Source organism: Aotus nancymaae, unplaced genomic scaffold (genome assembly GCF_030222135.1).
Source record: "Aotus nancymaae isolate 86718 unplaced genomic scaffold, 86718_ANA_hifiasm-v0.15.2.pri h1tg000049l, whole genome shotgun sequence".
Taxonomy (NCBI): Eukaryota; Metazoa; Chordata; class Mammalia; order Primates; family Aotidae; genus Aotus; species Aotus nancymaae.
The window spans coordinates 5,818,636-5,843,249 of NW_026988463.1; the positions used below are offsets into that span (position 1 = coordinate 5,818,636).

Genomic DNA, 24,614 nt, shown 5'->3' on the forward strand with positions numbered 1-24,614 from the left:
AATGCGATGAGCACTCTAGCAGTGATTTCTCTGTGTTCGATTTCCTGTTGGCTTGGATGGTATATTTTCGGTTGAGTGGTTTCTGTGCTGCTGGGTTTTGGGGTGACCAGGTCACTGCACTGCTCTTTGTGGAGTGTGCGTGGTAAAAATGGTGCATGGTGACTTCCGCATCTGTTTCTCGATAAATATATCTCAATTCTAGCCCAGCTCAGACAAAACCCTGGTTCTACCAGTAAGGCCTCCACTGTCTCTGTTATGTTTACCCATTCCTTCTTTTTTGCTTTTTCTTTGTATTTTTTCCTCTCCTTTTCATTTTATTATTGAGATGCAGTCTCACTCTGTGGCCCAGGCTGGAGTGCAGTGGTGCCATCTTGACTCACTGCAACCTCCGCCCCCCACATTCATATGATTTTCCTGCCTCAGCTTCCCGAATAGCTGGGATTACAGGCATGCACCACCACGCTTGGCTAATTTTTGTATTTTTAATAGAGAGTGGGGGTTTTACCATGTCGACCAAGCTAGTCTCGAACTCCTGGCCTCAAGTGATCTGCCCACCTCAGATGACAGGTATGAGCCACTGCACCCAGACTGTTTTTCTTTTCCTACTCAGTCTCCAAGGCATGAAAGGAACTGTGGTGGATGCTGACAACATAGGTAAAGAATGAAAAATGAAACTAGTCAGAAGTCACCAGCAAGGTGACCACCCATTGGAAATTGTGCCTGTTGTAAGGTAATGGGCTTCTGCAAAATATGCCCGCCATTATAGAACTGGTCACTATCACTCCCAAGCCACTGTGTGGGTAAGGCAAAGAACCTCAACCCAGGTCCTGGGAGCCCTGGGCTCTGTGTGATGTTGTGTATCATCATAATTACGCCCAGTGTTCCATTATTGGAACGCTAAGCATGTGGCAGTTATCTGTATTCTGCTCAAGGTCATCACCAGGGTCTGATTTTTCAAATTGAAAAAAGTGCAACCTCAGGTATAAATGAGTTAACTGTGGCGATTCGCTTTCCTCGGATGTACCATGGGGATCCTTATATCTCCCTTTGATCTATCACATGGTGGTTAGCAGGGTGAAATAGAATAAAGCTTATGGAGGTAGATTCTCACTGGTTTCTGCAAACACATAGGGGAGATCTGTATTCACAAGTATCCATTCCAGTTAAAGCGTCTGCATCCTCGGATAGAGTAACTTGGTGTGCCGAGGTTTTCCAGGAGCTATGATGCGTTCATAGTGTGAGTGCTTTCAGACGCCTAGTGAGGCAGGGATTTGAGAAACACAAGGATAGGGCAGAGATGAGCAGCCTCCACTGTCACCTGTGTCCCCATGATCTTGTGACCAGTCATTCAAGTGAGTTATTAAACAACACAAATTTGGTTTCCTCTGTTTTGGAGTGGGAGTCACAATAGGCATCCCATGATGCTGCTGAGAGCTTTAAAATGGCAATCGCAGTGTTTCCTCTGGTGGTTTGCTGTCATGGGAATACCAGTTTCTATGTATTTAGCACCTCTCATGCACCATTTAGTTATAAATGCTCTACATGCATCATTATATAAAATCCTCACAAACATTTTGTGATGTATAGCTGAGATGACCCCCATTTTACAGAAGAGTAAACCGAGTCTTAAGAAGGGCTGAGTAACTTTCCTAGCATCATTCAACTAATGAGGAATAGAGCTGGAGTTCATAACCATGTCTGTCAGGGTACAAAGTGCCATGCCATGTAAACCAACCAGATTATGGCCTGGTAAGCAGTGGGTGTTGAGTGAATGGTAGCTCTGCCAGTCATAAAGAGCTGATTCCGCTTTCTAGAGCCTACCTGAGTATGTCCTGTTTATCTGTGGTCAGCAGCCCAGACAGCCATGTGTTTCCTATGATCTTTTGTCTTTCTTCCTTACCCCAGACACATTCTTTTTTTTAAAATTTATTTTACTTTAGGTGCATACTGTATCTGCCATTTCTCCCCATGTTATCCCTCCCCCTCCGCTGTACCTCCCCTAGCCCCCCCCCAACCGCCCCCAGTGTGTGATGCTCCTCTCCCTGAGTCCATGTGTTCTCGTTATTCAACACCCACCTATGAGTGAGAACATACGGTGTTTGGCTTTCTGTTCTTGTGTCAGTTTGCTGAGAATGATGGTTTCCAGATTCATCCAAGTCCCTACAAAGGACACAAACTCATCGTTTTTTATGGCTGCATGGTATTCCATGGTGTATATGTGCCACATTTTGTCTAGTCTGTCATGGATGGGCATTTGGGTTGGTTCCAGATCTTTGCTATTGTACACAGGGCTGCTATGAACATACATGTGCATGTGTCTTTATAGTAGAAGGATTTATAGTTCTTTGGGTATATACCCAGTAATGGGATTGCTGGGTCAAATTCTTACATCTCTGTCCTATTTGGCAGTTTAAAACAATCAACCAAGAAGAAAACACCTTCACACATGTTGCGCCTTTTCAGCTTCACAAGGTATTTCTTATCCCCGTTTTACCAATTGATAAAAGGAGGTCTTTCCACATTGGTGGAATAATGTTTAATAATCCAACATTCCTCTTCTACTTGTATGCCCAAGAGAAACGAGTGCTTAAGTGCACCAAAACAACACTTGCAAGGATTCCCATAAAGGTTCTATTTATCAGAGCCAAACGCTGCAAACAAACCAAATGGCTGTTAACAGAATAATAGATAGTGTTGTATTCATGCAATGAAATATGGTACAGCAATCAAAAAATAGAATCTACAGATATGTGAGACAACCTGTATGATACAATGTTATAGGAGAAATATCAGAACAAAAGAATGTATCATCTACGATTTTATATATGTATATTTACAGACACATATTATATATTATATATATATAAATACACAGAATTCATCTCTGATAAAAGAGATGTGGACATGGAATATTATGGACATGTAATATTATATATGTATGTGTGTGTGTGTGTGTATAAAACCACCCAGATACACAGATAGCATTCATCTCTGATGATAAAAGTAGCAATAATGGTTACCTTGGGAGAAGCTGGCTGGGTAGGGGCAGAAAGGGGCCTAATGGGAGTGTCAACACTGTCCTCTTGATGTATTTACAGAGGTAACCATCACATATAAAACTGATAGAGCTCTACCCTTAAGACATGTGCACCTTATAGGATGTAATTTGTATGCCAAGAAGCCACCTTGGCAAGAAGAAAAGAGAAAGAGAAAAGACAAAGTATCAACCAGGATGATGGGGTGGGGGCAATGGTCAGTTGATCAGGGCAGGGGAAGTGGGATGACGGTAATTAGGAAGTGTAGGGATGCTTAATGTACAGAAACACTTTTGATCAGACATAGTCTTTCTTCTTTCCTTCATTCTTTTTTTGTTCCAGGCTCCCATTTCCCGGATGGAACCATTTTGTTTAATCTTTCTTTTCCTCCCAACTGTCATTTCTAAGGCTGAATTAACACTGCTTCAGCCCAATCATATTTTTTTTTTCACGACGGCAGGGAGGTAACCTTTTATTAATTGAATTTCTAATGGCAATTCATCAAAGCAAGCGATCACCATTATTTAATGTGTGATCCATATTCATGGCATGTTCTGTTAGGTAAATAATAGTGGCTCTTGGGAAGTGTTTCTGTGAGGTCCTTTTCCTTTTCAAATGACTTTCTTTTTTTCACCCCTAAGCAGAGACAAACAGTTGTAATTTAAGAGGAACAAACCCCACCTGTGGAGGAGACATTGGTTAAAAGGAGACAAAAAGAATTACAAACCCACAGAATCAGTGAGAATGAGTGGCTTTGCCAGTTCCCTTTCTCTCTGCAGATTGACACTGAATATGTGAATAACGTTTGCTAAATCTGGACTTTGAAAACATGACAGCAAGCTGTTTGTGCCAATAAATTTTCATGGCATATGCCACCCCTCCCTGCACCACACACAGTTTTAATAAGATGGCACATGAGCTATTGAGAAATGTTAAAAAAACCCTGTGGAGGAAAGAGCTTTATCTTCTGACCAAATTCTGCCCAGCAATGTTTATGACAGCTGAAGAATTTATCTGAAATTCCCGCTGCTAGCCGCAAAGCACCTGGCCCTTTGTCCCCAAGCAGCCTTTAAGAACCAAACTAAGATGTCACATACATAATATACCAGATAAATGGCCCAATTTCCATGTCCACATGATGAATGGAATGCAAGTTCAGCACACACGTATTTGCACATTAATTGGCCCTGCATAGTTCCATTTTGTTCGGAAGTTGCTACTGTACGTCTCGTGGAGTCCTTCCCCTTCAGAATCATTAAGCCTGTTTTATCGTGCAAATGCATACACATTTCCCCCCTATTTATTGTCACACAGCTTGCCCTGCTGAGAGAGAACCAAGTTACCTGGGCACAGCCATCGGATTGCAAATGTCCATGTCTGAGCTCTCTCCACCACCAACTGTATGTTAACACAGAGATCTGAGACCCAGCCCCACGTTTGCTATGCTAACAGCCAAACAAAGGAGCTTGCAGATGAGGATGTTTGAAGGAAAAAAACATCATTTCACTTACCACTTGGTTTCTTGCCTCACCTTAATGATTTCCTGTTGATAGTTTAATGGCAATGTAAACTCAGTGGAGGGCCTCGATGTTGATAAATTGGCCTGCTTTTATTTCATGGCAAAGCAATCGAACCGAGATTGATTGATATTACAGTTTTGCTATCCCAAATAATTGCAATGGCAGACTACACAGATAGCAAACTCAGTGGCCTTGGGAGAATGTAGGTAGACGCTCCCTCCTACCATTTTTTTCTTCCTTCCAAAAGGAAACTTTATCCTAGGCCTAGGAATCATTTATGTCTCCTGTCTTCCAAGCCTGGTTCTGAGGAAAATAAATGGGGGGGCTGCAGAGCCCATTAAAAATATTCTCAACCACTTGAAGAGACACCAGTGCATTTGAGAAAGGGGCTGAGCTGCCTAGGCTGTGAACAGAAGATCAGTCCTGGCCGTCCTGCGCCATCTGAGAATCTAGCATATTTAACGAGGGTCAATTCAGCTGTTTCATCAAGAGAGCATGAGCTTTGGAGTCTTGTAGATGAGGTGTGAATGATGGGTCCATAGCTTTTGAGTTAAGTGATTGTAGTCAAGTCGCCTAACTGCCAAGCAAGTCTTCTCTGCAAAATGGGAATGGTGAAGTAACGTGCTTCAAATGATATAATCAATATGCAATGCCTGGCTGGGTGTGGTGGCTCACACTTGTAATCCCAGCACTTTGGGAGGCCAAGGCAGGAGGATCATGTGAGCCCAGGAGTGCGAGATCACTCTGGGCAACATAAGAAGGAAAACCACATCCCTACCCAAAAAAATAAAAAATAAAAAATTGCTAGGTATGGGAGCATGTGCCTGTAGTCCCAGCTACTCAGGAGGCTGAGGTGGGAGGGTTGCTTGAGCCCAGGAGGTGGAAACTGAGGCAAGATGGCACAACTGCACTCCAGCCTGGGAGACAGAGCTAGACCCTGTCTTAAAAAAACAACAACAACAAAAAAGCAATGCTTAAGACAGAGCCTGGCATACAGTAGATGTTCAGCAATTAGTATTTTGCTTCCATACAAACCCCCTTTCACTTATATTTATATTAAGTTAAACAATGAGACTCACGGTTTTGAAAGCTTGCCGTGCTACCTTTGCATCATGGCTGTATCCCACGCTAACCAGACAGAACTTCACTCCTATGACTTAATTCACCTTGGAGTTAATGGCCCTCCTCTCCCGGCAAGGGCAAGATCCACTTGAGGATCAGCAGTACTTTCCAGTGAGCACTCTTGGCCTTGCCTAATTTTGCCCAATCATGCTTTGATAGTCATCTCCGTCCTTGAAGCCAGCACTGAAGAATATGCAAAGAACTCTAAAAAATCATGTGGTCTTAAGGGCCCAGAATTCTCAGCTGGAGATATGATTGGTGTTTTGTAATTTCTTGAACATTTAAGTGACAGTCTATTATGCAGTCTAGGCACAATACTTGGCCAGGGAATACATGTAGAAAATTGACACACTGTTATACCCTCAAAAAACTGATGGTTCAATATAGCATTATAGAATAAATGCTGTAGTACCACTTGGCTCATGAGGACTGAGGTTCTCATTAGAGCAAACCTGTCCCCATAAGGTTCCCTCCATATTTGGTAAGTTCTGGATCTCAGTTCAAACAAAAATGAGACTGGATAGAGTAGGGACATTTATAGAGGCTTCTCCAGTATGCAGACTGGAGCTTCGAAAGGATGGGTTAGGTTGTCATCAGATAAAGAAAAGTCAAGAGCATGAGAAAAGGCAGAGATGGGGATAAAAGTTGCCTGCTCAGAAAAGTAAGTGAAAAGTAAGTGTGAAAACAGTGGAGAAGGATGACACAATCAGAAGGGACACAGAAGAACCAAGTCCAGGTAGCCTCATGGAAATCAAAGAGTAGGATGGTTACAAGAGAGAGGTAGGGGTGTTGGATAATTCAAAGGGCTCCAGAAAGTAGGGTCAGGAGCCATTGCATTGAGTTTGGCAATCATGCAATCATTAAGGTCCTCAACAACAGCCCTTCCATCATGGATGGCTTAGGAGTAAATGGAAGGAGGAGACACATGGGCCACACTAGAGCCCAGCTGTTGAAAGCTGCCAGTGTGATCCAAGGGATCCATTGTCCTCTGGCTTTTAGGAAAGACAGAATTTGGGAAGAAATTTTGAAGATGGCAGAGGCTTGGGTATACAGTAGGCTTGGAGAACGGGCCTCAGAGGATGCGATGGTGGGGATTAGAGCACAGACAGGGATTTACCCATTGAAAGGTGATCTGAGTGTTCCTGAGGGTGTTGTGTTTTGCTCATCACTGTCTAGCAGCAGAGAGCTGTGGTACTGATTGAACTGACAGGAAACATTTTTTTTCCTCTGTGACACTGAAGGAAAAAACCATGGAGAGTAAATGTGGATAAATTTTGAAGGAGAAGAAAGAGAAATTGAAAGAGGTTATGCCTGGTAGCCTTCATTTTCCCAGCGAATAGCAGAGGGAAATATACGTGCTGAGAATAAGGAGAGCAACTGGGCACAGCAGCTCATGCCTGTAATCCCAGCTCTTGGGGAGGTGGAACCAGGAGAATCACTTGAGCCGGGAGTTTGAGACCAGCCTGGGCATTGTAGCAAGACTCTCTCTCTACAGAAAAATTTAAAAGTTAGCCGGGCATTATGGTGCACACCTGTAATCCTGACTGCTCAGGAGGCTGAGATGGGAGGATCACTTGGGACCCAGGAGTTCGAGGCTGCAGTGAGCTATGATTATACCACTGGACCTCAGCCTGGGTGACAGAGCAAGGCCCTGTCTCCCATAAATAAATACATGAATGAATGAATGGAGAATAGAGGTAGAATTGGAGGTTAGAGGGAAAAAATTAGCAGAGAGAAGAAACAGCTGATATGAGATGCTGGTGAGAGGCTGATTAACCAGAAAACTCACATCTGGAAGCACTTAGCGGGGAGGTGAGCAAGAACCTTTGCAGAGCAACAGCACCAGAGGCGTTGGTAATTGCAGCCATCATGTGCTGTATGTGTACGGAGTCCCAAGCACTGCATTATCTTTACAGCAGTCTTTGAAATGAGTGTGAATGTCTCCATGTAACAAAGAAACTGAGATGCAGAGACATGATGTAGGTTGGCCAGACGTACCTGAGAATAGTGGGACCCATGTCTGAACCAGGTTTGTCTGACTGCAACACCTGGGCTTTTCCCACTAGGAATAGCATGACTGTTGTTTTTTTATCTCTAATCCCAATGAGTGGTGAAACTCGGGCAAATGAATTAACCTTTGTTTACCTTGTTTGTCTGCTCCATAGCATGAGGACAATTAAAGAAAGAACCTTATGGCTTATTCTGGGAAGTTGAAAGGCATGCTGTAAGCTTACAGAAGGCAATCAGCATATTATTTGGTGCATAAGTAGTCTATAATGCATGCTAGTTTTTTTTTAATATTAACTTCAATTTTATTCTATAAAATAATTTTCACATTACTTTGAAGCAGTTTCTCATTTATCTTTATGACCACACTTTATTTATTTATTTATTTATTTATTTATTGTATTTTAGGTTTTGGGGTACATGTGAAAAACATGCAAGATTGTTGCATAGGTGCATATGTGGCAGTGTGATTTGCTGCCTTCCTCCCCTTCACCTATATGTGGCATTTCTCCCCAACTCCCCACCACCCGCTGTCACCCCCACTCCTCCCCAACAGACCCCAGTATATAGTGCTCCCCTCCCTGTGTCCATGTGTTCCCATTGTTCAACACCCGTCTATGAGTGAGAACATGTGGTGTTTGATTTTATGTTCTTGTGTCAGTTTGCTGAGAATGATGGTTTCTAGGTTCATCCATGTCCCTACAAAGGACGCGAACTCATCGTTTTTGATGGCTGCATAACATTCCATGGTGTATATGTGCCACATTTTTCCTGTCCAGTCTATCATCGATGGGCATTTGGGTTGGTTCCAGGTCTTTGCTATTGTAAACTGTGCTGCAATGAACATTCGTGTGCATGTGTCCTTATAGTAGAATGATTTATAATCCTTTGGATATATACCCAGTAATGGGATTGCTGGGTCAAATGGAATTTCTATTTCTAGGTAATGCATGCTAGTTTTTGTAGTGGTTACTTTTGTTAGTGTACTTGGTGACTCATTCTAAGCTGCAATAGGAAATAGCGGAAGTATCAACTAGAACCATTTCCTAGCCTCTGAACTGCATGGAAGCATCAGTCCTAAGAGTCTTTCAGAAGCATCCTGCTCTGTAACAATTGATTAAGGGTCTCTGGAAAAGTGAGCACTTGTAAAATTTATCTGCTTCTTCTTTTAAAACTGGGTTTCTGTTGCTGTGAGGTTTGGGGAATGAATTAGAAGGATCCTACCATTTTTACATTGCAGTGGGTGTTAATGAATAAAAACAACCAAATGAGAAGAAAGCTAACTTTTAATTAGCCCTGAGTCTGCGCCACCCAAGCACTCTGCAAGTCATTCTGCACACCTCATCTTATGTGATTTTATCCTCACAATAACCCTATGAAGTGAGTACTGTCATTTTTTTCTATTTTACAGATGAGCAAACTGAGGCTTAGCATGGTTAATTAAATGAGTCACAAATGTAACAGGAGGGAAATTGAGACACCCAAGACTGTTAGACCCTCAAACTAGCTGGGGTGCTGGGAAAGTGAAGTCAGGAGTCACCTCCAGTCTCTTAGAGGCAAAGACTCAGTCTTTTAACCCTGGGGAGAAAAATCGCATCTCTCCTCATCTAAATTATCTCATCTTCCAAGGCATCCCCTGCTACAGCTCAACCAGCCGCCTCGTTGACTGCCTGTTTTAAGATTTTTTGAGTGCTTTGTGATCTCAAAACCCATTCCCAGAACCATATATTATTTCCTACAGTTTTGACACCATTTATTTCCATAGCATTATACATTCCAACCTTCTGACTGTTTGAGATCAAAAGATGTGCTCCCGGGCTCATACTTCACTCCAGCTCTCAGACTTTGTGCACCAAATTAGACAGAACAGCAGAGGCTCCAGCCTGTCATAGTCTGTAATATTGCATAATTCCGAGGATTCACCATGTTTCGTCAATGGCAAAAGGAGAGACGGACTCAGCCACAGTGGTGGGGCTTTCATGGAGGATATGGGGGAAGGCTTGAAGATGCAACGGTTAAAGGGAAATGCTAGGATGTTCAGAATCAGTCTAGAATGTGGGGAGTTAAATTGGTTGATTGTAGAAACCCCAAGCCAAAGGCAAAGTTTTATAAATGTTCAGATAAGAAGGAGGAGATCCATGTAGGGTCCTGTGCTCCCTCCTAAGAGAATAAAAGAAGTACTGATTCTGTTCAGGGGAAGGGAAGAGAGATGCTGGCTGCTCCCCAGGCTGGGCTCGGTGGTTCTAGAATGAAGCAAACTACGTATTGATTAGCAGATGGACTTCTTTCGAGGGGTCATGCATTTATTCAGAGAGCTTTAAGGAACAACTAATGTGTGATAGCCACTCTTTTAGACCCTGGTAACTTAAAATGAATGAAGCACTTTTTTCCTCTTAAGGAGCCTGTGATCTATGAAAATACACTGATTGGTGAACAGATGCATTTAGCTAAGCTGTAAAAGAAGTGGATTCAAGGGGGAGAGTGAGTGCCTAGAGGCGGATGTTCAGCTCTCCCAGGAAGCCTAGCTTCAGATGAGATGGGTCTTCCTTTCTCATTTACCCACAGGCACTGGATGCAGGGCAAACGAGCCTCAAAATTGGGCCTTAGCCCAAGAGGGTTCTCGGCTTTGCCCAGGAAATAGTTCAAGGGCAAGCAGTGGTGTTAAACAGCAGGTTTTATTGAAGCGTCAGAGTACAGCAGCAGCAGAGGGACCTCTCCTTCCCAAGCAGGGCTACCCTGAAGAGTGTGTGCCCGGAGTAGCAGCTCAGGCAGTTGTGCCGTCATATTTAGAGCCACTTTTAATTACATGCAAATTAAGGAGTGGATTATGCAGAAATGTTTAGAAATAGGGTAGTAACTTCTGGGTCCTCGGGTTGTTGCCATGGAAAGGGCAGTAACGCCTGGGTGTTGCCATGGTGATGGTAAACTGACAGGGCACACTGGTGGGCGTGTCTTATGGAAAGCTGCTTCTGCCCCATCTGTGTTTTAGCTAGTCCTCAGTTTGGTCCGGTGTCTGAGCTCCGCCTCCAGAGTTGAGTCCTAACTCCTACCTCATTCTTGCTCTAGAATCAGTAAGAGGCGTTGGAGACCATATACAGACACCACACTCCATGACATATTTTAGTAATCTGAAAGCAAGTTCGATAAACAGCAAGGAGATTGCTTTGGATCAACTGTGTGTATGGATAAAGGGGTAGGGCAAGAGGGAAGACCTGGAAAATCAGCTGGACATGTGGATGAAGGGCCGTGAAGGTGACTCTTGATCATGCTGATGATAATGATAACAGTGATGGTGGTGGTGGTTCCAGGGACAGCAGTGAGAACAGCCAACATTTATTAATGCTCACTGTATGCTGGACACTGAACAAAGACTGTATGTAAATTACCTCTTTTATTCCTTCCAGTGAACTTAGGAAAATGAGTATTAATATAGACTGCATTTAGCAGATGAGAAAACAAGGCTCAGAAGAGTTTAGGGGACGCACCCAAGGCCGTATGGCTAGTAGACAAAGTTAATATTTGATTCTGTGCAATTTGCCTTCTGAACCAGCTGTCCAACAAAGATGGGGGATGCAGGCTTGAAAACCCCCTTGGGTTAAAGTCTACATTGCTCAACACAAACTTCTTATGATAAATGATGCTAACACACTTTGGAGAAACTTCGTGACTGTGCCTGATTCCCGGCACTAATGTAGCTTGACTTGGGGCTGATATCCCACTTATCTCACCAGAATGACAATTAGGGGGGTGAAAAGAAAGAGTTATTGCTATTCCGGCTTCCTCTATTGAGCTATGAATAAATGATGATAGCTGTGAAATGGTATGGTGTTTAGATCGTTTCTGGTAAATCAAAAAAACGAAAAATTGAATAAAGTGGTAATCCATGCAGCCATTTAAAATAGGAGGAGGGGAACAAAATTAGTAAACTCTTTTAGTGTCTTCGTGGCCTTGTCATTCTAATGTAATTAGTTTGCAAAAGTATTAATTAATACTCAAACATCTGACGCGTTTTACATGTTAATTTGAAATGTGTTAGTTACATTTTCTACTTTGCCCCGGTATTGTCTTCAGCGGCAGCACAGGCAAGAATTCTGGTCCTACAGCCTCCTCCTTACAGCTCAGTAGCCAAGTAGATATTGAGTAGATATCGGGAGCTCCTTGTGATGCTCAGAGCTGCTTGCACCTTTGCGGAGAAGGGGAGAGAATGCTGTACGGAAACAGCATGTTAGTGGTTTAGCTGATGGGGGAGGGCTACAAATGCAGTATCTCGAGAAGGCTTCCTGAGTTCCAATGAGCAAATGCTGTGCTGGGACAGCAGAGGTTTCGGATGGTAAGTGGAAGCTGGAGGGAGAAGCTCCTTGGATCACCTTTGGACTAGGTTCTTTCCAGATCTTGCAAATGGGTTGTTTGCTTTTGTCCTAGAGGAAGGTCCTGAATTCTAGGCACGTCTCATGGGCTGTCTAGCCACTGGTATAATTTGAGGGTGTTATCTGCTTCTTTTCTTTTTTCTTTCTTTTTTTGTTTTTTATTTGGAGACAGAGTATTGTTCTGTCGCTCAGGCTGGAGAGTACAGAGGTGAGATCTCGGCTCACTGCAACCTCTGCCTCCCAGGTTCACATGATTCATTTGCCTCAGGCTCTTGAGTAACTGGGATTACAGGCGTGCACCACCACACCTGGCTAATTTTTGTATTTTTAGTAGAGATAGGGTTTTACCATGTTGGCCAGGCTGGTCTTAAACTTCTGACCTCAGGTGATCCACCTGTTTTGGCCTCCCAAAGTGCTGGGATTACAGCCGTGAGCCACCATGCCTGACCCATTTTCTTAATTCATATATTAGTCAGGAGAGGCTAAGCTACACTAAGTAACAAGTTAACCTTGAAATCTCTATGGTCTTCCCAACAGAGACTTATTTCTCACCCATGCTATCCCTGATGAGAGCTAGCTGACTCTCTAGGGTGGCTCTCTCCATCTGTGGACCTACCAATACAGGATACTTCTCTTTTGTGGCTTCTCTGGGTCAATGCACATCTCCACTATCACTCTGGAGGGAGAAGAAAGGAAATGGGGACTCTCCGTTGAGCTTTCATTGCCTTAGCACAGAGATGGCACACATCCCTTCTACTCACAGTCCACCAGCTAGAACGTATCCCAGGGCACCTGTGACAAGAGGCCTGAGAAGGTGAAGAGCACATGGATAGTCCATGGGAATTAATTGCCTGCCACGGTGTGCCAGTGATGCCCGTGACAGTGATGATGGCCAGCACTCTATTCTCATCTCAGTTCTGATCTTCACTGACTCCTGCTTGCTGGACACTCTGTTATGCACTTTGTTCCATTCATGTCATTACATTGTCATTCTTTCCGTTCTAAACAAGAGGAAGTGGAGTCTCGGAGGGCTACAAGTATTGGTCAGTGATCGCACAGTTAGTAAGAGGTACAGCCAGGATTCACCCCACAATCTGACTCCAGTGCCTCCACTGGTTTTTGGCCTCCCAAGGTTCTTGACAGATTTCCTTTGGTAGAGTCGTAGTAGAAAGGGCTGGGGGCAACAAGGTTCTTGACAGATTTCCTTTGGTAGCATTGTGGTAGAAAGGGCTGGGGGCAGCAGTTAGAGAATTGCCACAAAGGACAAGGATCTATGAAGTCTCCAACAGATGAAATGAATGATGGTCAAGTTTGTGCAGAATCTGTTACTTTCAGCCAGCAGATTCACTTTCTTCATCCTATTTGAATCCCATAATAATCCTATGAAAGATTTGGGAAGAATAGTAGCTCTTTTTTGAAGATGCATTATCAGAGGGTGCAGGAGGTTAAAGACCTCCCAGAGTTAAAGACACTTTAGTTGACAGGTGTCTGGACTCTGGACCTGGTTTCTGCACGTATATGGAATTGAGGATTTTCTGCAGACCGTTAGACTGAGGTCCCTTAACCTCTACTGTTTCATGACCCTCTTGGACATCTGGGGAGAACTACGGGCCTCTTTGCAGAATAAAGATTTCAAATACATAATACAAAACACTTAGAATCACAAAGGAAACTATTTATATTGAAATACGCTTATTAAATAAAACGTGATTTAGTCAAATCTTTGCTTTCTTTATTAACACGTTAAACAAGCAAGTCTAGTAATTACCGTAATTTGGAAGTAGCGATAAGCATTATGATATTTTGAGGTATCTGTGACAATTATAATGTAATGTGAGTAAAATATCTGTGATTTCTTTTGGTGTCAAAGTCACAGGTACTGGTAATACTACTGGAATGTTGCGGCTTGTCTTTATAATTAAAGGGAATGCTAGATTTGTTAGAGACCAGTGGAATTTAAGTTTTATTTTTCTCCTATCCAAGTTCATGGTCTCACTGTGCTCTATCTAGGGACCCTTGCAGAATCTTGGATCCCCAGGGAAGAATCCTGTCCATCTTGGCCCTGAACCGTCTTATGATTCTAGTTGGGTGAAAGCCTAGAACTGGATGAATTCAATCGCAAATGATGTTTGATTTTGTTGCATGTATTCACTTGGTCTCTACCACCTTGTGGTAATGATGTCATCTCTGCCCAGTTCCTGGTCTTGACCCATGACTTCTTCTTTTACAATGCAGCACATGTGACATTTAAGAGGATCAGGGGTCTAGGTGTGGTGGCTCACACCTGTAATCCCAGCACTTTGGGAGGCTGAGGCAGGTGGATCACTTGAGGTCAGGGGTTTGAGATCAACCTGGCCAACATGATGAAACACTGTCTCTACCAAAAATACAAAAATTAGCTGGGTGTGGTGTCACATGATTGTAATCCCAGCTACTTGGGAGGCTGATGTGGGACGATCACTTGAACCTGGGAGTCAGAGGCTGAAGTGAGTCAAGATTGCACCACTGCACTCTAGCCTGGGTGACAGAGGGAGACTCCATCTCAAAAAAGTTATTTTAAAAAAGGATCAGGGGTTACTAAATGCAAAATTTTTTTCCCCCAGTGCTAGGTACTATATATAGTAAGACTTCATACCCACTATTTCACTTAATTCTGGTAGATTCTAGTGTTAAATGTATTTTGCAGAAAGTAATAATGATTGTTAACATTTATAAATACTTACCTTATGCACCAGGCACTCTCCTAAGCACATTTAAGATACTAAAATAATAATAATTATTTTAATAGCAGTGGTAGCAGCAGTAATAGTAGCAGCTAAGACTTATTTAGCACTCCCTAGGTGCCAGGCTTATTATGTTCTAAGCATTTTACATACTTAATCTCAATTATTCCCCACCACATTCCTATCAGATCAGTATTAGTTATTTACATTTTGGAGAATAAGAACTAGGTTCAGAGAGATTAAGTAAATTATCGAAAGTCATGACTACAAAGCCAACCTTTGAATTCAGTTATTCTGCTTCCACACACTGTGAAGGTAACCACTAAGCTCTACCGCCTTGTTTTTCACTTTGTTTACTGTTCCTGGTAGCTATTCCAGAGGTAGAAGTGAATTTTTAACTCCAGTTTTACAGATTGGGCAACTGAGGCCCAATTACCTTAAGTAACTTGCCTTAGAGTTGGCTTCATTCAACTCAAAGATGGAACAAGAAAGTCTGTGGAAGAGCAATTCATGGGAAAGATTTATGGACAACACCTGGAAAAGTCATATATTACTTCTGCCCACCTCCCATTGGCCAGAACTCAGTCACATGGTCTCATAAACTGCTAGGGATCTTGGGAAATGTAGTCGAGCTGTGTACCCAAGGGAGAGAAACAAACAAGTTTTGGTGAACTCAGAGCTGTCTCTACCACAGGTACTGAGCAGACCTGGAGAGCTCATGATTTGTGGTGAAACCCCATCCACAACAAGAGTGAGACTAGGGGTTCAACATTGGAGGAGACACTCTCACAGTAGCCAAGCTCATACCCTACTCCTCAGGCTCCCATGGTGCCTGGCTGGACTGAAATGTTAGTTTCTGCAGCAGAGGCACCACGTGAAACTTTTGTCCCTGGGCGGCTGGAAGACGGAATTTGACACAAATACATTACTGCAAATTAGAGAATGTGAAAAATCTCATGCTTTGGAGATGTGGACTCTGGGTATATTTTTGTAAGCCATAGAGAGTCTACAAATGAAATATCATCAAAGAGAAAACAGACAAAAATGCATAGTAGTGTGTTACTGCATATTTAAATGAATATTTAAAATGCAATCTATTCTTTTTTAAAGGAATGTTGTTGTTGGCATTTTCTTGTCTTTAGTTTGGTTTGTGTTTTTAAATTAAATAATCCAGACCCTGCCCTCAGGATCTCCTGTTCAAAGCCTGTACAAACAGCCAGTTTATTGGCACAGGGTGAGAGAAGTGGGTACTTGAATCATGTATTGTATAGTACTGTATGTTATATTCTCTCCATTCTTAGATATCAGGGGTTATAAATCTCAGCTTCACTTTAATAATAATTAAGTTTTACAGGAGGAAAGGATGTAGAACAAAAGCAATATAACATTAAATGTACATGTTGATTTTAAAACATTTGTATTTCAGATATGTTTTTAAAATATATGTGTGTTATAATTAGAAACATCTCTCTTACCCCAAAAGAGAAAACAAACAAATAAACAATAACAACAAAAATACAATCCTGTCCCTGATAATGCTTTTTCTGAAATTCTCCAAGTATGAAACAAAGCTACTTGGTAACTGCCTCATAACTATTCATCTCTTAACATTCCATCTTACCATATTGGCAAGTAAACTGTCTCAGAGGAACCTGCAGTCCCAGATATGGGTAGCAAACACCCACAGTCCCAACATTGGACTCTGCTAATTGTTTCGAGTCAGGAATTTGATCACACATGTCTCTCTACTTTTGAATTTTGAAGGCTGTTTGCCCAGGGCTGAGAGCATGTTTGAGGCTCTGTCTGATAAGCATGGTGTCTTCAGCTAACAACCCTTTCTTGCTTGCTCTGAGTAGAACACAAGACTTAAAAGCAGCTAAGCAGTGATTTTTTTTAAAGTCACTCTGATTAGCAACATTCCTGTGACTAGATTGGGTTTTTTTTTATACTCCACATTCTGAATATTTTATGAAAATGGTTTCTTTTCCCAGTGAGCTAATGCTGTGGTTTAAATAACAGGATGAGAAGGTAGGAATCCTGATATTTCTGCCTTCAGGGACAGCATATTATCTTTCTGATGGGAAGAAATGAGGATAGATCAGTAAAAGCCACTGAGGTAAGCACCTGCAGTGTAAGGGCCCATTGACCTGGATGCAATTTCTGGTTCCCTCATGTCTTCTTGTACCGCCTCTCAGCATTTCAACTTCTCATCTGAAAGATGCAAATAATCGCTGTCACTACCTAATGTTATCAGGGTGAGGATTCAATGAGAGCAGCTATTAATTACATCATGGGTCACAGTGCCTGGCACATAGCAAGTTGTCAGTAAACAATACCTCAATTTTACATTTAAGAGCATCCCACATAACTACCCATAGGTAACTTTCCCCTTCATGCCTCCCCAGCAGAGTCTTGTCCAGTGAGATATTTGAGAGCTTTTTTTCTTTTTTTTCCTTGTAACCTGGAGTGGATAAGGCAGGTGATTACAAAATGAAAGTGTGCTTTCGAGTCTGGCTTCCTAGACTAATTTAAGCTCTCCAGGGCTTTGCCTGGCACCTGTGGTAGAGACAGCTCTGAGTTCACCAAAATCCTTGTTTCTCTCCCCACTGGGTTACATAGCTGGACTACATTTCCCAGTCTCCCTTACAGTTGATGAGACCATGTGACTGAGTTCTGCCCAATGAAAGGTGGGCAGAGTGATGTATGACTTTTTCAAGTGTAGCCCATAAGTCTTTCCCATGGATTGCTCATCCTCATGCTCTCTCGTTCCATCTTAGAGTTGAGTTGAATAAATCAGATTCTGAGGCAAGTTTCTTAATTTACCTGTGCCACAGTTGCCTGATCTGTAAATTGGAGTTCTAACAGGTGGAGGAAGAAGCAGTTATGATGGTGGGTAGATGGCGTAGATGATAAGTAAGGTCCAGAAGGTGTTCCCAAGAGACTCCCTGAGGGGCTTTGATGCTTGGAGGCAAAGTGTGGAACGAGCTTAGAGCATCTTTCTCCCATTTTGCATTTTCTGGTGTACCCAGAGTCCCTTTGGACTCTCCAGGAAAGAGCTGGTGGTGCTGTGGGGATACCTAATTTGGGCCCAGAGGTGGGGGAACTTAGAACCAATGACTTTGGAGCTTGCATGTAAATGACACCCTGTTTTGTAATGCCTGGTCTCTGCGGCCAGGTGGTCTTTGGGTCTCTCCTGGATGAGTATTCTCCAAATGGAGAAGCTTCCAGACTTCTTAACCTTTCTCACTTCTAAGATAAGGGTGGCAGCCACAGTTTACCAGGCTGTGTCAGGTTTCCTGCTAGGTTTCTCAATGCCTCCTCAGTGATCTGCCACCATAAAGAGATTTCATACATCATTAAGGGAGATGTCATATGCGTCAACATAATGCTGTGTTCTTACCCAGAATGTCACGTTAGGCTCCTGGAGGGGTTTTTAAAAAAAAACCTCAAATACAACTGCGTTTTTTCCCCTTAAATCATCCAGTCTGCCGTCTGAGGCCCCCAAAGGAAGCTGCTAGTAAATAGCAACTTGCAAGGTTAAGAAAAGCATCACAAAGCATGTTAGCTGAAATGTGGACTTCTGCAACCTGTGCTTCGGGAATGGAGTCAGAGCGTTCACAGACACATTTTGCTCTTTTTCAGAATCTCCTTTTTTTCCTCAAAGTGATGGGTAGAGTGTTTGGTACATGGCTAATGGTATCTGAAGGCCCCTGGCTTGATTGGAGTTGTCCATTCTATGTTCCCTTTCAGAATTTCCTCTGCACTAATGTTTCTCAGGAAGACTTGTATGGATGCCAAAATAAAGAAATACATGCTACTTAGTCATCAAGTTTGGAGGCAGGAAGTGATTTTCTTACTTAGGCGTTTGTTGACAAACCTTTGATGGGCATCTGCTTCGGCCCAGGTGCTCTGATGCAGCCAAGTGCTCCTGCGCTGAACTTTTCCATGTGGGTCGGCTCTGTGTCTCCACCCAAATCTCCTGTTGAATTGTAATCCTCGATGCTGGAGGAGAGTCCAGATGGGAGGTGATTGGATTATGCAGGTGGATTTCCCCTTTACCGTTCTCATGACAGTGAGTTCTCATGAGATCTGGTTGTTTAAACATGGGTAGCACCTCTCCCTTCATTCTTTCTCCCTCCTGCTCTGCCGTATTAAATGTGCCTGCTTCCCTTTTGCCTTCTGCTGTGATTGTAAGCTTCCTGAGGCCTCCCAGCCCTACTTTGTCTACAGCGTGTGGAACTGCGAGTCAATTAAACCTCTTTTCTTCAAAAATCACCCAGTTTCAGGTGCAGTTACATTGGACAAGTGAACTGTTGTCTCTGTATCCCTCTTACCTCAGCTGTAAAACAGAGATGGTGGGTGTTTATAAGGATTCAATAAATTAATACATGTAAAGTGCTTAGCCCAGTACCCAGCAAAGTGAGGCTTTAAAAAGGGTGGATCACGAGTTAAAGAGATCGAGACCATTCTGGCCAACATGGTGAAACCCCATCTCTACTAAAAATACAAAAATTAGTTGGACGTAGTGGTGCGCTTCTATAGTTCCAGCTACTAGGGAGGCTGAGGCAAAAGACTCGCTTGAACCCAGAAGGCGGAGGTTGCAGTAAGCTGAGATCGCACCACTGCACCCCATCCTGGCAACAGAGCGAGACTCTGTCTCAAAAAATAATAATAATCACAAGAGGAGTTCTGTAGAAATAGCCGGAAATAACTTTGGCTGATGAATTCTTCTGAAATTGTGGACGACATTTCTCCATGGATCATTCAGGTTCTCAACGGCTATTTTAATTAAAACAGAAATAACTGACATTTGGTTATCTTATGTGAGTGAATACCACTGGCCCAGAACTGGAGGATGACTCATTATTCAAATTATCTCTTTGGCTGTGTGTGATGGCTCACACCTGTAATCCCAGCACTTTGGGAGGCTGAAGCTGGTGGATCACCTGAGATCGGGAGTTTGAGACCCACCTGGCCAACATTGTGAAACCCCATCTCTACTAAAAATACAAAAATTAGCTGGGCATGGTGGCACACACCTGTAATCCCAGCTACTTGGGAGGCTGAGGCAGGAGAATTGCTTGAACCTGGGAGGCAGAGGTTGCAGTGAGCCAAGATTGTACCACAGCATGCCAGCCTGGGCAACAGAGCGAGACTCTGCCTCAAACAAACAAGCAATCATCTGTTCACTCATTGATTCAGTCAGTCCTATGACCATTTGTTCCCCTGGACCACAAATTCTCACTGTCAGCACTGTTGACATTCTTGGCCAGCTGGTTATTATAGGGAGCTGTCCTGTGTAGTGCAGATGTTTACTGTCATCCTCGGCCTCTACTCATGTCAGTAGCATCCCCCCTCCCCAGGCTGTGACAACCAAAAATGTTTCTAGACGTTTGGCAAATGTACCCTGGAGAAAAAGGTGAGGAGTAACTTGCCTTACAGTCATGGATAATGGGAGTCCTAAGAAGACTTTAGAGATGACCCCACTCAGGGATTCATTGTTTTCAGGAGTCCCCCATGCATGGCAGCACAGTCAGCGTTCCTGATACCTGACCCTGGACACCACAGCAACCCCAGTGAGTGCAACAGCTAGAAACGATGCAATTTTTCTCCAGATGCTCCAAAGACCGTAGTCCTCCCTTCGGTGAATTTCCTTTTTCCTTGTATTCCTCTCTTCTGTTTTGTTTGTTTGTTTGTTTTGTGAGATGGAGTCTTGCTATGTTGCCCAGGCTGGAATGTAGTGGTGTCATCTCAGCTCAGTGTAGCCTCCACCTGCAGGATTCAAGCAATTCTCCTGCCTCAGCCTCCTGAGTAGCTGGGATTACAGGCACCTGCCAACATGCCTGGATTATTTTTGAATTTTTTTTTTTTAGTAGAGACAGGGTTTCACCATGTTGGCCAGGCTGGTGTTGAACTCCTGACCTCAAGTGATCCACCCACCTTGACCTCTGAAAGTACTGGGATTACAGATGTGAGTTACTATACCTGGTCTGCTTTCTCCTGTTTTTTAACAGAAGTGAAAATGTAGGACCCGGGAAAGGGACTGGTTCACCCAAGGAGCCAGACCAAGCAACTGAATGGTTGTGCCAGAATTCTTTGAAGTCTCAGTTCTTTGTGATCTTCTTAGGAGAGATTTTTTTTTGCATAGTCACTGAGAAAAATTTGAGGGATACCATATAAAATGATGGCATGAAGATTTCCAGTGTTCTGAACAACAGAGCAAACACCACATGCACACACATTAAAAACTTCTCCAGAATGAGCAAGGTCCTGCAAGACTTTCTTCCTGCAAGACTTTCTTCCTGCTGGCCTCACCACCCTCCTCTCAGGCCACTTTCCACTTGTTCATTCCCCGGCTTCATGACTTTCTCAGACACTGGGGTATGCAAAGTTTCTCCTGCCCCAGGACGTCTGCACAGTTGGTTTCCTCTGCCTGGAGTGGTCCCTAATTGGCTTCCCACTTGGCCAGCTCCTCTTCTTCCTGTGGGCCACCCTTCTTAAAAAATTTTTGAGATGGAGTCTCACTCTGTCACCAGGCTGGAGTGCAGTGGTATGATCTTGACTCACTGCAAACTCTGCCTCCCAGGTTCAAGCGATTCCCCTACCTCTGCCTCCCAAGGTGGGACTACAGGTGCACACCACCGTGCCCAGCTAATTTTTTGTATTTTAGTAGTGATAGGGTTTTTCTTAATGACTTATCACAATGTACAATTATTTTATTTATTGCTTAAAAGTGTTTTATTCCATGATTGTTCCCCGAGAGTCTAAATCTCATAATGTCCTGTGTTCCAGCCTCCAGCACTGAACCCATAGTTGGCAAACACTCGAATAGTTGTTGAATTAAAAGAAACCCGAATGAATGGATAAGTAACAGCATGTACACAGCCCTATCTAGACACTGGGGATGGTGACTAGTTCGGCTTTATGAACCTTCCTAGGCACTGGGAGGGTCTCTTTACCCTGTGCTTTGGGCTGGGCAGCTCTCTTTGTTGGGAGTAGTAAATAAGATTGGTCAATATTTGGCCAATTAGTATGTTGATCACCACACACCCTTCAATAAAGTGTCATTATGTCATCATTTATTGATTCAGCATTTTCTCTTATTTTTCTTTGACTGCTGTGTTAAATTGCGAGTTACATGTGCAGGATGTGCAGGCTTGTAAACGTGTGTCATTGTGGTTTGCTGCACAGATCAACCCATCACCTAGGTAATAAGCCCAGCATCCATTAGCTATTCTTCCTGATGCTCTCCCTCCCCCCACTCTCCCCGGGTGTGTGTCATTCCCCCGGCCAGTGTGTTCTCATCATTCAGGTCCCACTTATAAGTGAGAACACGTGCTGTCTGGTTTTCTGTTCCTGCATTAGTTTGCTGAGAATAACAGCTTCCAGTTCCATCCATGTCCCTGTAAAAGACATGCTCTCATTTGGTTTTATGGCTGCATAATATTTCATGGTGTCTATATGTACATTTTCTTTATCCAGTCTATCATTGATGGGCATTTGGCTTCATTCTATGTCTTTGCTATTGTGAAATAGTGCTGTAATAAACATATGCATGCATGTACCTTTATAATAGAATGATTGATATTCATTTGGATGTATTAAGCACCCACTCTGTGCCAGACACACTTCTGGGCACTGAGGATGCAAGACTCACAAACTCAACACATGTCCTCATACACCGATGACAAGTAACCAGAGCCAGTGTGGAGATGCACCGGTCCCTGGCAGCGCATGCCAGAGGGATCTCACTTCATCCTGGGGTTGGGGAAGGCGTCTCTGAGGAATTAATGTTTTGATCAAGTCCTGAGAGAGATGCAGGTGTTGGCAAGACAAAGTCAGAAGCAACAGCCTGTGGTCAAGTGGTGTTTAAAGACACAAATTCACTCTAGAATGGCCGAAAAGAAGAGAGCCTGGGCCTGGCAGAGGACGAAGACTGGACAGATAGGTGGCCTCTGTGATGATTGCAGAGAGATGTAGCTCCTGTTTCTCCTCTTCATCTTTTCAGAAACAGCAAAGTGGACATGACACAGGAGTGTGTTGACTGGCAGTTCTGGGTGTCCCAGCTTCACCACGGACAGACTGCCAGATCTTGGGCAAACTGTATCGTTTGTTTGGTCTTGGAGGGGAGGATAGGAGCTTGGGGATGAGACCTGGTTAAGATCCCAGCTGTGTGGACCTCTCTAAGCCTGTTGTCCTCACCTGTGATAATAATATCTAATGCTAACAGGCACTAGTAATGTGCTCTCCTTAGCAGACACTCGGCAAGGTGTCTCTTTCATGTTGACTGACTTCACTCTCACCACCACTTACTGAAACTAGTGCTCATTTCACAGTTGAGTAAACAGAAGTAGTGGCAGTTAGCAATTTTGTCACCAAGTCCCAGAACTAAGAAGTGAAGGTGCTGGGCTGCAGCCCTTCATCAGTCTTACACTGGAGCCTGGGCTCTTTACCCTGCACCATACTGCCATTTAGGATTACTAAGAGGATTAAATGGCTGGGTGCGGTGGCTCACGCCTGCAATCCCAACACTCTGGGAGGCCAAGGCAGGCAGGTCATGAAGTCAGGAGATCAAGACCATCCTGGCTAACATGGTAAAACCCCATCTCTACTAAAAGTAAAAAAATTAGCCCAGCGTGGTGGCACATGCCTGTAGTCCCAGCTCCTCAGGAGGCGAAGGCAGAAGAATTGCTTGAACCCAGTGGCAGAGGTTGCAGTGAGCCAAGATCATGCCACTGAACTCTGGCCTGGGCGACAGAGCGAGAGTCCATCTCCAAAAAAAAAAAAACAAATGGAATGATCCATTCACTTGACACTGTGTCTGCCATGAATTCAGGAAATGGAACATAGTTGGACCGATGTGGGCTCTCATCCCAGTTTTCTCTCATTGACCACATGGCTCCTTCAGTTGTTTCATCTGTCTGGATCTCAGTTTCTCAGTCTGTGACATGGGGATGAACTGAGATGATCTCTCATCTTGCAGGAGCATGGGGTGAGGAAATGTCTGCAAATCCCTTAGCACAATGCGGGGGGCACAGGAAGAACCGACACATGTGAGCCTTAGCTGTGGTTAGGCAGAGAGTAGGCTCAGCACAGAAGTCAGTTCCACCTCTCCACCCTGCTTAGGATTTTTTTTCTTTGCACAAAGGGCTTCAGAAAGTGCAGAAACCCCTCATCTCTCTCATGCATGTAAGGGACAGAGGTGTCCCTGATGGGAGGTGCTGGCAGAAGCCAAGGGTACGGGAGGAGTCGTCGGATGGCTGGAGCTGTGTCAGTGCTCCAGCTGATCGTGGCGCGCGTCCGGGTAGGGGGATGCCCTCGGTTTCAAGTTCTTTGTGTCCTTTCCCCAAAACAAGCGCCTTCCATGCCAAACCATCTTTCCTGTGCAACACTTTAATTTACATCTTTTAATAACTTTGGTTGCCATGGAAGCATTGGAATTCGGTTTTAAAATAGACAAACTAATTGTTTCAGCCAGTTTGGGTATTTGCTGTCAAGGAAACAGCCCGTTTTCCCTCATCCCCAAGAGCCCGCTTAATTGGATGGATGAGGTGGCAAAAATAGTGGAGGGGTTTCTTCCAGTCCACGGCTGGATGAGGGTGCACCAGGAGGCTACAAGGGAACCTCTGGGTCTTGGCCGTGTTCCTAGGAAGGGCAGAGTCTGGACTCAGGAAGGGCTCCACCGCGGGAGAGAGGAAGAGGGAGAAACAGCCGTGGGGCCCAGACAGTTCCAGGGGCAGAGCTGGTGTAGAGCACAGGGCTTGGGCATCTGGCAGCCAGTGTGGTCAGTTGTTCCCGTGACCTTGACGGAGGCTCGGAGACCCTCTATCCAGTTCTGAG

The 24,614-nt window shown here is 43.8% G+C and overlaps 1 protein-coding gene across 1 annotated transcript in view; it reads left to right on the forward strand.

Annotated features, from left to right (window-relative positions):
• RBFOX1 (RNA binding fox-1 homolog 1) overlaps positions 1-24,614 on the forward strand; it is a 2,526,943-nt gene that overhangs the window by 644,474 nt on the left and 1,857,855 nt on the right.